The 14,158-nt window shown below is 36.7% G+C and overlaps 1 protein-coding gene across 1 annotated transcript in view; it reads right to left on the bottom strand.

Moving 5' to 3' along the window:
- Positions 1-14,158, bottom strand: part of LOC142290550 (twist-related protein 2-like) — a 71,437-nt gene that overhangs the window by 53,936 nt on the left and 3,343 nt on the right. The window lies entirely within an intron of this gene.

Raw genomic sequence — 14,158 nt, 5'->3', positions numbered from 1 at the left:
CATCACTGCTGAGTTATGACATATACTGCCATTTGAGACTCTGCTCTCAACTGAGGGTATTAAAAAGGTGAACAAATAAATATTTCCTATTTTAACACATATCTGGTCTATGATTACTTTTTTTTTAAGTTTTGAAAAGCACTTTGCAGGGATTTTCATTTATTTCCTATTGCGAGAAGCCGGGTGAGTTTGGTCGGCATTTATCTATCTGGCCACTCAAATGGGGCATACAGGGGAATCATGACAGTGTATCTATTGCACACTGTCACGATTTAGCAGCCTGCATTCACATAATCACATGGAAAACCCATTTGAGTTTGCTACCTATTTTTTTAAAACATCAAGCAAAAAACATTGAGTCCTTGAATTTTCTCCCAAATTACATTGTTCTTATAGCCAGGAGACGACAGTGAAGATTACAATACACATGAATAACATATGCAGCAATAGAAGAATCCAACACAATCTGCTAGATTTGATTGTTGTCACTCCGTAATTTTTGATTCATTACATATAGAAAGTGAAATATATAAATGGACCTGAACATGTAAAGGAAATCGCATGACTAGTAATTCCACAATATAATGTTAGCTCCGCTCTTCATATAGACAATTTATGGCAGCCTGTATTCTGTTATAATTTCATAGTTTTTTTTTCTGTGTAATACAATATCAATACAGAGGCACTATATTGCGGCATACTACATAGTTCCTGTGGTTCTATAGTGCAATGTATTTGAGACTCAGCTGTCTCTTTACAGTCTATGAGCACACAGCTTTCCTGCTGCTCTCCTGGATTATTGTCGGATCCTGTTACAAGATTCCTATAATGTCATTTTAAGATATTTTTTTGCCAAAATGGTTCTATAAGATTAATGCTACATTCTTGGTCTAAATGACACAAACTAGTTTAAGAATGACTGTAAAAAAATGGATGCCCTTCATATTATAGAAACTTTGTGTAAAATATAATGGTTGATATATAGCTAAAATATTAAAGAATGATTTGAGTTATAGAGTAACTTTCACTAGAAAGAAATATATCAGAAAGCAATAGGTGAGGAACATATACAGTATGTTAACAGCTGTCTATAAGTGTGAAAGGTGGCACAAATGTTTGCATGACCCGATGTCACCCCGGGTGGGAGAGGACACCGGTAAGTGGCGCACCACAAAGGTAAAACCAGGGAAGAACATACAACGGAAGACCCTGGTGATAAGGAAAGAGAAGCGGGGTCACCTCCTAACATTCACCTTAGTCTGAACCCTGCACTGCCTAATATCCCTAGACTGCTCCTTCCGCTCCATGGGCTATCACAGGTCTAGGCCCTGAACTCACCCTGACTAGTGTGAAGGCCAGCGAGACACTAGTCTCAATACTGCAGTAAAAGAACATGAAGGTAAGATAAACGGGAGGGGAAAGACACACTAAATAGTACTCCATGGGTTCTCCAGCAGAAAACTTCTCAGCTGCAACAGAAAAGAACACTTCAGCTTCTCCAGGGACAGGCTGCTTCAAGGTGGTCAATATAGAAGTAATATAACCGGCATGGAGTGAAGCCAGGAGTGGGTACATTTAATGAAATGGAGTGATGATAAAATGCTGCAGCTGTGACTAAAGCTATAATCTCAGAAGGGAAAGGATTCTTAACTCCTTCAGCATCAAATAAAAGTAAATCCACTCCAATACAAGATTAGTCAAATGTGCTCTGCAGAGGACCTGTGATCAATTAAGCATTGAGACCTCCTGATCCCAGATCCTCAAGAGATAACATGCAGATGAGGCATATTCATGACACCCAGACAGAGGGGTGTCAAGGACCCACTTGTTACATTAATTTTGGTGGCCCTACTTTTCAGCTACACTTGTTCACAAATTTCTCATAAATAATAAATAAGATTACTAATTAATATCTGCCGTGTGAGGATTCACAATTCTGCAGTTACATAGAGTACCTGAATACTTTTATGAAAAGCCTGGACTTCCCCTTTAATTACTTCATATTCATATAAGCATTAATTCTTTCAATCTAAGAACAGTGAAATATGTATATACATCATCTTATATCATTGGCACATAGCAGAAAAGATCATAGGTAGGAGTATATTAATCAGGATCCCCACTGACTGCTAAAATAAAGAAGCCAAATGGGAGCAAGCTCCAATACAAATTTTATTTTTGAGTACCGCTTGAAACGATATCCAACAAAAGACAACTGAGGTACTGCAAGGAAGCCTTGGTCCCTGCTGATAACATCTTCTGACATGTTCCAGGGCACACATACCCCTTAAGCTGAACGTCAGGCAGCCACTACAGGTTAAGGCCCCCTTCACATGTACGTGTTTCCAGCATGTGCGGCATCCGTTTTTTTCACGTAGCTATTATACCCTATGGTGCTGCTCAGATGTCCAGGTTTTTTCCAGTAGCAAGAATGACAAGGGCCAACCAAGTCTATGGGTCTGTGTAAACATTTACAGCACACAGATGGCATCAGTGTACAATCCGTGTGCCAGCTGAGTGGTGTAAGCTTTGTCATTTTTTATATCCATACCAGAAAAACAAGGATGACAAACGAATGACAAAAGGATGACACACGGATGACAGACGGATGACAAAGGGATGACAGAAGGAAGACAACTGGATAAAAATCGGATGACACACGGAAGACACATGGGTGACAGACGGAAGACAAATGGATGACAATCGGATGACACACGGAAGACACATGGATGACAGACGGAAGACAAATGGATGACAATTGGATGACAGACGGATGACAGATGGATGGCACATGGATGGCAAACGGATGACACACGGATGACAGACGAATGATACATGGCTGAAACATGGATGCAAGACAGATGACACATGGATGACAAGCGGATGACACACGGATGACAGACACTTGACACATGGATGACGCACATTTTTAAAACATATACACGAATGTTTGATAAAAATGAACATGGATGCTCAGAACGAAACCTGCCACATGTACTTTGTATTTATTGTTTTTATATTGACGTGTGAAGGAGCCTAGGATATATGAAATGGATAAATCACTGACTATAACGCGACAGTTATAATTATATGCTGCTCATTTAAATAAAAAAAAATTGTCCCTTCAATTTGATTTCTGTAAACGGAACATTTACTATAACATTTATCATGGGGTCTTCTCTACCATGTAGTGCTTTGGAGATCTGGTGTTGGTCAGGAAGGCTGCATTTTTGTGTGATGTTTTTTTTTAATTTTGCCCTTTTCTGTGAATTATATAATTCCCATGACCAGCCCAAGCCATTACACAATGTGGACACTTTAGGATTCAGAGGCCACATCCCTGCTCCCTGCATCCCCTCCACCTGAGGGAAGCCGCAACCTCCCCTTACAGTCTACATCAAACTGCTTCAAAGGCCTTGGAAGGCATGTGTGACTTCAACTTTCAGGAGGCTATTAAACACAGAGAGTAAGTAAAAAAAGCTGGGGATATCACATAAAAGCTCCGAAACTGTAACCATCTGCTGTGGAGGGGAAGCTGGGCTCTTCTCAAGACTTTCATAGTCCACATCGAGTTAGAGCGGACTCCGCAGCACATATAACAGATGCCTTATAGATAGAGTAATATCTGAGGGCTGTAGAGTGGGCTTCAGAGCGGGCACTGAGCATATTCACAAGCCTAATACAAAATAACTAAATAATACTTAAAAGAAAATGCCTGAATATAAGCAATAGTCATGATAAACGCTCCACCAAGAAAGAGCCATTGTAAAGTATCTCCACCAACAGCAAAATCCCCTAATGCTGCTGTGTAATCCTCAGCTCTGTGTTATTTTATCCTTGTTTTACCCCCAGGGGCTCATCATCAGTTCTTAGTGCGTTTCCACAAATCTCCATTTTCTAGCTGCCTTATATATCTGTCTATCTATCTATCTATCTATCTATCTATCTATCATCTAGCTATCTATTATCTATCTATCCCTCTATCTATCTATCCCTCTATCTATCTATCTATCTATCTATCTATCTATCCCTCTATCTATCTATCCCTCTATCTATCCCTCTATCTATCTATCCCTCTATCTATCCCTCTATCTATCTATCAAATCAAATCAAATCAAATCAAATAAGCTTTATTGGCAGGACCAAATACAAATTAGTTTTGCCAAAGCAGGTGTACATTAGGGGCTGGGGCTGTGGGGATGGGGGGTGGGGACTGTAGGAAGGATGGATGGGGCTCATCCAGGGTGGGGACTGTGGGGGCACTTCTAGGATGGGGGCTATGGAAGTCCATGGCTTATGATGGGGCATATCCACGGTGGGACTGTGGTAACGGTGGATGGGACATATCCAGGGTGGGGATTGGGGGGGCCACATCTGGGATGGGGGGCTATGGAAGTCCATGACTTATCATAGTTCTCTTTCTCGAAGTCTATGGCATTCGCTCACATACTGCGCTGCTATCTCCACTGCGCTCTCTTCTTCCCCCAGCAGGATATATATTTTCTCTTCCTCCTTCATGGAGCTGAAATCCGGGAAGAGATGGGAGAGTCTCCTGAAGTGAGTGTCCCTCACTGCTGAGTACTTGGTGCAGTGTAGCAGGAAGTGGGTTTCATCCTCCAGGGCCTCCAGGTCACAGTGTTGGCACAGTCTGTCCTCCCTGGGCTTGTAGCTCTGCTTGTGACGTCCGGATTCGATGGCTAGACTGTGGGCACTGAGTCTATATCGGCTCAGGGTCCTGCGGTCTCTGGGGTCCGGGATTTTCTCCAGATACGGGGCCAGTCTGTAGTCTCTCTGTAGTCTCTGGTACGTGGTCAGTTTCTGTGAGGTGTTGATGTCGGTCCTCCAGTCACTGACATACCTCTCCTGGCCCTCGTCTACCATCTTCCTGATTCTGGTTCTTGTCAGGCTGCTGTGATTGGTTATTTTGTCCAGTTGGGTTTGGGAGGGCTGTGCCCGGGGTCCTGGTTCATCTGGCCCACGTATATATATCAGAGCTTTGTGGTGATGGGAGTTTGGATTGCTACTCTGTAGGTGAGCCTGAAATGATAGTGACCTCTTCAGAGCTGCTAGGTGTAGAGGGAATCTGCCCAGCTCAGCTCGACAGGCACTGTTGGAGGTGCTTCGATGGACCTGGAGAAGGTGCTTACAGAATTCCAGGTGGAATATTTCTGTTGGGCTGGAATCCCACCTTGACCAATCTGGGTAAGTGTGAGGGCCCCAGACTTCGCTGCCGTACAGGAGGATTGGGGCAATGATGGAATCGAAGATTTTTAGCCAGACCCTCACTGGTGGCTTCAGATGATACAATGTCCTTCGGATGGCATAAAAGGTTTTGCAGGCCTTGTTTTTCAGGGTCTCTATGGCTTGTTTGAAGCTCCCTGACTGGTGAATTTCCAGGCCCAAGTAGGTGTATTTGTCTGTTCCTGTTAGAGTGTAGCCGTTTAGGACAAATGAAGGATGCTGGTCAAATCTTCTATCAAATCTATCTATCTATCTATCCCTCTATCTATCTATCATCTATCTATCATCTATCTATCATCTATCTATCATCTATCTATCTTTCTTTCTATCTATCTTTCTATCTATCTATCTATCTATCTATCCCTCTATCTATCCCTCTATCTATCCCTCTATCTATCTATCCCTCTATCTATCTCTCTATTTATCTATTTATCTATCTATCTATCTATCTTTCTATCTATCTATCTTTCCAGTATTAAACAATGGAAGCAGCACTCCAATATCCAGTGAAATTAGTGATCTTTATTCATCCATAACAGCAATGTTTTCATCCTTGTGTGGACCTTTTCCAAGTATTTTCAGGCCATTTTTACTACTATAAGAGGTTTGGTTTATTAATGGGAAGAGTTGCATCCCAAATTCTCATTTTGTTTGCTGGTACTGCACCTATTTTCTTTCTTTCTCTTTTTTTTTCTTTTGTTTTTTCTTTCTTTCTTTCCTACTTTCTCTTTCTTTCTCTCTTTCTTTCTCTTTCTTTTGTTTTCTTTCTTTCTTTCTTTCTTTCTTTCTTCTGTTCCTTCTCTTTCTTTCTTTACTCTTTTTCTAACTCATAGTGTCTGTGAATGTTTTCTTTTTCGGCTCATTTAGGATGTTTACAAATGGCAAATTTATAGCAAACATTTTGGGACTGTCTCATTCATCAATTCATCGTTTTCTTTTAGTTTCTTTCTTTCTTTCTTTCTTTCTTTCTTTCTTTCTCATATATATCTAGTTATTTATCTAACATAGATATCTTTTTCTATCTATTTCATCTATTCATTGATCTATTCATCTATTATTGCTAAATAGGGAGACTATACAAACCAGCTAATATCTATCTCTCTATTTGGCTGTCACATAAATACTCTATATGTGTATCTACTCTATCAATTTTCTGTATATCTTCTTTCTATCTAAATTTGTTATCTATCTCTAACTCACATTTATCTATTTAAAAATTAAAAAAATAAAATAAAGATTTTAATCAGCCCATGCAACATTTCAGCTGAAAATGGCAGAGCCTTTCTCAAGCATCTAGGAAGGTTGCCATTTTGAACTGAAACATTGCATGGGGTGATGACAATCTCTCCATTTATCTCTCTATTGATATCTATCTAATATCTATCTAAATCTGTCTCTATCTATATTTATATGTATCTATCTCTATCTATCTATCCCTCTATCTATCTATCCCTCTATCTATCTATCTATTCATCTATCCATCTATCTATCTATCTCTCTATCTATCTCTCTATCTATCTATCTCTCGATCTATCTCTCTATCTATCTCTCTATTTATCTCTCTATCTATCTATCCTTCTATCTATCTATCTATCCTTCTATCTATCCATCTATCTATCTATCTATCTATCTATCTATCTATCTATCTAACTCTCTATCTATCTCTCTATCCCTCTATCTATCTAACTCTCTATGTATCTCTCTATCCATCTCTCTATCCATCTATCTATCTATCCATCTATCCATCTATCCATCTATCCATCTATCTATCTCTCTATCTATCTATCTATCTAATATCTATCTATCTATCTCCATCTATTAAGGCAAACATACTTAACAACAGGTTAAATTTGAGGTAACTCATAGTGACTGTGAATGTTTTCCTTTTCGGCTCATTTGGGATATGTTCACACCTGGCAGATTTTTACTCATCTGAGTGGGCTTTGCAGATAGCCATATTCCCATGTAGATTATGAATGGATTTTAAGTTTCTGAACCAAAAGGCTTTTCACTTTTTAGTTTTGCCTATAACTGGCACTACATCATCTTGAGGATCCTAGAGATGACCTCGGGGGGAAAATCCTGGTAATAAATGTTCCTGTATTATCTTCTAGTTGTCATGTCCCAATTTCAAGATTGGAAACTAACACATTGCTTGTTTTCTTATTGCTGTAATGGTTTTTGTTAAGAATATTAAAAAAAACCAGACCTAAATATTACTATTTCTGGTCACAGCCGCTTTTGTGCCTCTTTTATCCCAGTTTAGCTAGGTTCCGCTCAGATATATGTCACAACAATCATTTAATTCATTTATTACACATTTTACCATCCTCTTTCCAATTTTCTATAAATTTCAAATCTTATCAATAGGCATGAAATAAAAATAATTAAAATAATAAAATTAAAGCAATCATTTTAGTAACAATTGTAGTAATATTAAGTTTAGACAATTCTAAATGCTTTTTGGGGCTTTCTCCTTTTTGTTTGGACCAACTATTTTTTTTAATTATTTATTTTATTTTATGTAATTTGAATAGTATCCAACATACTCTATCAACTCTGATTTCTTAATTCATGTAAGTCTTGTGTTTCTTGCAGTCTATACATGTTTATGTAGATCATCTTTGTAAAATAAATATTGCCCATTTTTGCAAATTTTTTTTTACAGTTTTCATTGTTTTTTTATATTGAGAATTTTCTTTATTTAAATAAATTATATTTTTTCAAAGCTGGTTCTGGCCATTTCTATAATACAGAGGTATTATTACATTATTAAGACATGTCATCCCCAACTGGCACCATATGAACCTGCGACTGTAATTATAATTATAGTGCCCGGTGGGGTTCTTTCCCTCACTGGAATACTAATTTAATAGATTAATTAGTTAACTATAGAAACTAACAATGCCTTCCATCTATTCTGGTTGCTGCTATACATTTCACTTTTATCCTTTAGCACTGTAATAAAGGCCACAAATGTATGAAATATAATTGAATTTACATAATCTAGTTAAGATGTTTGCTTTTGTGAATGTGACACCAGCAAAAGTGCATCTGGGAATAGCAAACTGAATTGTTACCTACTAATCAGTCCATGTTCCCAGATTGCTACATTCAGTAGAGATGTCACGAACCTGCCCACTGGTGTCTGGTCAAAGGAAAAAGCCTCCTCTCATGTTGTGGATCCTTCAGATTTTTTTTTCCCCTCTGCTTTAAGTCTAGCATTTACTCAATATATAGAGCAGGATGTGCCCTCACAACACGACGCATTTCGGAGCTTCTCAGGAGATTGTTGACACTGACGGGGGCTAAGATATCTAGCATATCTTCATGTTGTGAATTTACACAAGTCAGTGCCAGAGTCATCTGATCCCTGGATGCTCAGTCTGTGTTCACTTAGATAATATGTAAAACAGGAGAGATTTCTAACTGCAATGTTCATGAAAAGCCCGAACTAGTCAAGGAACCGGTTATCTATTTTCCAGCCATCCATCTACTTATCTATCTCCTATCTATCTACATATCTCATATCTTTCTAAAGTACACACATATTTTTTTCTATCTATTTATGCCCTACTATTGCACAAATAGAGACTACAGTTAGTGTTGAGCGAGTAGTTATCTATTCGTACTCGCTATGCTGTTAGCGAATACTGTCCGCTACTTGCATATTCGTTACGAGTAGCGGGCGCAATTTAAGTCAATGGGAAATACTCGGTAAGTAGTGAGTAACCCGAAAGCCGTACTATTCGCTACTCACACGGAAAGTACGGCATTCGGGTTACTCGAGTATTTCCCATTGACTTACATTGCGCCCGATACTTGAAACGAATATGCGAGTAGCGGACAGTACTCGCTAACAACATAGCGAGTATGAATAGTCAACTACCCGCTCAACACTAACTACAGTGGAATGCAAAAGTTTGGGCATCCCTGGTCAAAATAACTGTTATTATGAACAGTTAAGAAAGTTGAAGATGAAATGATCTCTAAAAGGCATAGAATAGATTCAATGAAATTTCAACAAATTCTTGAAACAAAATCTGTAAAAAGGTTGAAGTTGAAAAGAGGATGGCTTCTACAAATGGATAATGATCCTAAACACAAAGCAAAGTCCACAATAGACGACCTCAAAAGGGAGAAGCTGAAGGTTTTACAATGGCCATCACAGTCCCGTGAACTGCACATCATTGAAAATCTGTGGCCAGACCTCAAAAGAGCAGTGCATGCAAGAGGACCCAGGAATCTCACAGAACTGGAAGACTTTTCCAAGGAAGGATGGATGAAAATCCCTCAAACAAGAATTGAAAGACCCTTGGCTGGGTACAAAAAGCGTTTACTTACCAAAGGGGGTGCTACTAGTTGCTAACCATGCAGGGTGCCAAAACTTTTTCATCAGCCCATTTTCCTTTTTTGTTCATTTTAAAAGGTAAATGATTATTTTTTTTTGCCCAAAATACAAAGGAAACGTGTCATCTTTAACTTTATGATTTTTAGAGATTTGTTCATCTTCAACTTGCTTAACTGTTCACAATAACATTAATTTTGACCAGGGGTGCCTATCTACCTATCGAATAATATAGCAGCACAAAAAATATATAACAAAAGGTGCTAAATGCTCCTGGACATATATAATAGAATAAAGGGTAGCAGCACTCAAGTAAATTATGCAAAATCCCCAGACTTTTTTAGTCCATGTGGCAACGTTTCGGTCTCATCACTGGACCTTCCTCAGAAAGTGGCAACTGAAACGTCTCTATGTGGGATACTAATAAAGTCCTGGCTTTTTGTATAATTTATTTGATTGCTGCTTCCCTATTCTATCTATCTATCTATCTATCTATCTATCATTTTTCTATCTATCCATTTATCTATCTCATAAATAACTATTTCATCTATCTTTATTGATCTAATATCTATCCTATATATCTATTATCGTTTTTATCTATGTATATATCTATCTATTATCTATTTATCTATCATTTATCTATGTATCTATCTATTCTATGTATTATCTATCTATCATTTATCTATCTATCTCATAAATACCTATTTCATCTATCTCTATTCATCTAATATAACTATTATCTATCGACCTATCCATCATCTCTCTATTTATTCTATTATCTATCAGCTATCTATCCATCTGTCTATCTATTCCATCTCTATCTAGTTATCTATATATCATCTATCTATCTTTCTATCTCACAAATACCTATTTTATCTATCTCTATTGATCTAATATATATCCTATATGTCTATTATCTGTCGACCTATTTATCATCTCTCTATCTATTGTATGTATTATCTATATTTGTATATATCCAGCCCATCTCTATCTATCTATCTATCTATCTATCTATCTATGTATCTATCTATCTATCTATCTCTCTTTCTATCTCATAAATACCTATTTAATCTGTCTCTATTGATCTAATATATATCCTATATGTGTATTATTTGCTGACCTATCTATCTATCTATCTATCTATCTATCCCTCTATCTATCTATCTATCTATCTATCTCATAAATACCTTTTGTATCTTTGTCTATTGATCAATCCCGTATATCTTATCCATCTTTTTATCTGTTTTCCATCTAATGTGTATCTGTGAATTATTTATGTCTAACTAGATACAGACAACACAATATGTTCTAGACACTCAAATTTTACATGGGATCCACTCTTTAGAGCTGATATGTTCTTTATATTTGTGGAATATTTCCTTTTCCACAACAAATATTTCATATTTGAGTTACAACAGTAGACACCCGTACAATAATAGAAGGAGCATTCGGAAGGAAGTATCTGGACAGGAAACACTGGCACAGTAGAATTCATATATAAAAGCTATAGTAATCATATATTGTATATGATCAGCTATATGTAACACACTGTGGGGAACTAGGGCTCTGTTCCAGGAGAAGTGATTGTCTTTATAGTTTATATTTCCAGTTGACAGTTGGCAAATTGGTGTGGAATCGGATAAAGACATTGATAGGTGCCACTTGCCCCAGTTATTCTATTGATGAAGTCTTCCTTATGCTGTTCAGGTAATAAATAGTTAATTGGCAGATGTGAAGCTTGTTATACTGGGATTGACCATGGTATCCTTTACCTTCATGAGACACCTTTGTTTTATCTGTGCTAAGCAGACAGCAAGTGACATTATCGACAATGGTAGAAATACTGGATGATGCTAAAAGATAAATATTTACAGTAATAAAAGTGAAAAATTTAACAAAAGAACAATAGTAATGGTAATAGGAGAGGAAAAGGAGATACAATGAGGAGAAAAATACTGTCTACAATATTGTGAGGCCAATAATGATGACTGTATACATGTATATATACTCAATACTATTGTCATTCCGCATACATCCCATAAGAATTTCTTAAGACTGCAATCAAGAAACCTTAGCCTAAAATCAAAGTCTTTGTACTCCAATTATATCTTATTACATTGGTTGTGACCCTGAAGTTTTCCATTGCAAAACTCCAAAAATCTACTAATGTTCCCATCCAGTATTTCACATGATCAGTGCAGGAGGATGAAAACCGATCTATACAGGAAAGAAAAAAGCCCCATAAATAGATTGAATTCCTCTGTGTAAATCAGCAAAAAGGAGGAACACTAATCCTCATCACAGGCTGTATGTCATGGCCAGGATTTTATTGTCTGTTGCCAGATCTTGTGAGTAGAAGCTCAGCCCCTGAGCGGAGCCCTCGGCCGGACCCTACAGATATGAAGGTGGACGTTCCCTGACAGCTGATCAGGCTGTACCTCCGGCCACTGTTTAGTAGTCGTACATCTACAATTCATCGCTTTATGGCTACAGTTCTGTTTTGTCACCCATTACATTAAAAACTGACGGTCAATACTACAAGCATATAAAGTAAATTACATTGGCTAGAGGACAATTTCTAATAACTTCTCTATTCTCAAAAGAAAAAAATTTTGAGTGATGGATAAGGATAAATATTTTGCATTTAATTTACTTTACCCATATATGATAGTATTAGATTTATCCAGGGGCAAAACTAGGGACAGGCAAAGCGGTAATATGGGGTAATATGTGGTAATATGGGCAGTAATATGGAGTAATGGCAGGTAATATGGCTGGTAATATGTAGTAATGTGGGGTAATATTGGGTAATATGGGGTAATGTGGTGTAATATGAGGAAATGTGGAGTAATATTGGGTAATATGGGGTAATGTGGTGTAATATGGGTGATAATATGAGGTAATATGGGGTAATATGTGGTAATGTGGTGTAATATGGGTGGTAATAGGAGGTAATGTGGGGTAATATTGGGTAATATGGGGTAATGTGGTGTAATATGAGGAAATGTGGAGTAATATTTGGTAATATGGGGCAATGTGGTGTAATATGGGCGATAATATGAGGTAACGTGGGGTAATATGGGGTAATGTGGTGTAATATGGGTGGTAATATGAGGTAATGTGGGGTAATATTGGGTAATATGGGGTAATGTGAGTAATGTGGGTGGTGATACCTTGAACAAACAAGCACCTTTACCCCCAGATGGTGTATATATATACAGTGTGTATATATATATATATATATATATATATATATATATACACTGCTCAAAAAGATAAAGGGAACACTTAAACAACATAATGGTATTTTAATGTTCCCTTTATTCTTTTGAGCAGTATATATATATATATGTATATATATATACACACCATATATATACACACACATATTTTTATATATATATATATATATATATATATATATAAATTATATATATATATTTTTATTTTTTTATATATATATATATATATATATATATATATATATATATATATAAAACGATCGATCGATTGATAGATGGGGTATAGTTCCAGATGGAGGCTTATCATGTAAATTTGCCTTATGCAACATTAGTGAATTGGTCAATATTGTGTTTTAGTATTTTTTTTTTTTTTATTTCTTTTTTGTACAAAAAAAACATAAAGTGTAAAGCCATTCGGTAACAGAGAGAGGAGCTTTCCCATTTATTCCACAGCCTCTTTCTCTTCCTTTCAGCTGAAAATTGACAATGTCTGACATCTTATACACATAGCGTTATTCCCTGCGCTTCCTGGAGCTAAAAAAAACCCTCAGCCTGAAGCTCATTTGCTCCTTGATTTGCTAAAGGTCCCAACAGGAGCAGACAGGTCAAGTGTTAATTAAACAAACATGATTTTGACATTTGTCTCTGTAGATGAATGTGTCTAATAAAACCCCTTCCCCATGGTGAACTCAAAATAATATATCACCTTAATTACAACTTATGCTTGTGGAAACAGGGATTGACAAATCTAAAAATGTGCAAGTAAATGTAGAAGAAGAAGTGCAGGGTTTACATTAATAGGGGGGAAAAAAATCACTTACTACATTTACTTAGAATTTATGGAAATTTATTAGAACTTTTATTATAGTAGAAGCAGTAAGGGAGGAAAAAGTAATGTAAAGGGAAAATCATTACTATCACTTATATCAAGTGCTATATATATATATATATATATATATATATATATATATATATATATATAATTTATTTTTTCTATAAATAATAGTTGTAGTAGACTTCTATGCAACATTTAATCATAGTAGCATTAACTGTATTATAGCTATGAATCATTATAATTAATGACACTTTTTGGGAGTATGTCATAGTAATGGGCATAGTAGTATTAGCAGGGTGTAGTTATTATTTGCCTCTAATGTGATAGCATTCATGGTATTACCAGAAGACATACGACTGGAGGTGACTGATAATATTAATGTGTTACACTCATCATCAGCTTTTGTTGCTTTTTTATGTCTTTGAAGTAATGTGTAAAGGTATTGCTACTATTAGTCAATAGATACAAAATTAGAATTGTACTTTAGCCAAA

The sequence above is a fragment of the Anomaloglossus baeobatrachus genome, chromosome 2 (genome assembly GCF_048569485.1).
Source record: "Anomaloglossus baeobatrachus isolate aAnoBae1 chromosome 2, aAnoBae1.hap1, whole genome shotgun sequence".
In the NCBI taxonomy this organism is placed as follows: Eukaryota; Metazoa; Chordata; class Amphibia; order Anura; family Aromobatidae; genus Anomaloglossus; species Anomaloglossus baeobatrachus.
Note: the sequence above shows the minus strand (reverse complement) of the source record. Positions and strands in the feature narration are given on the sequence as shown.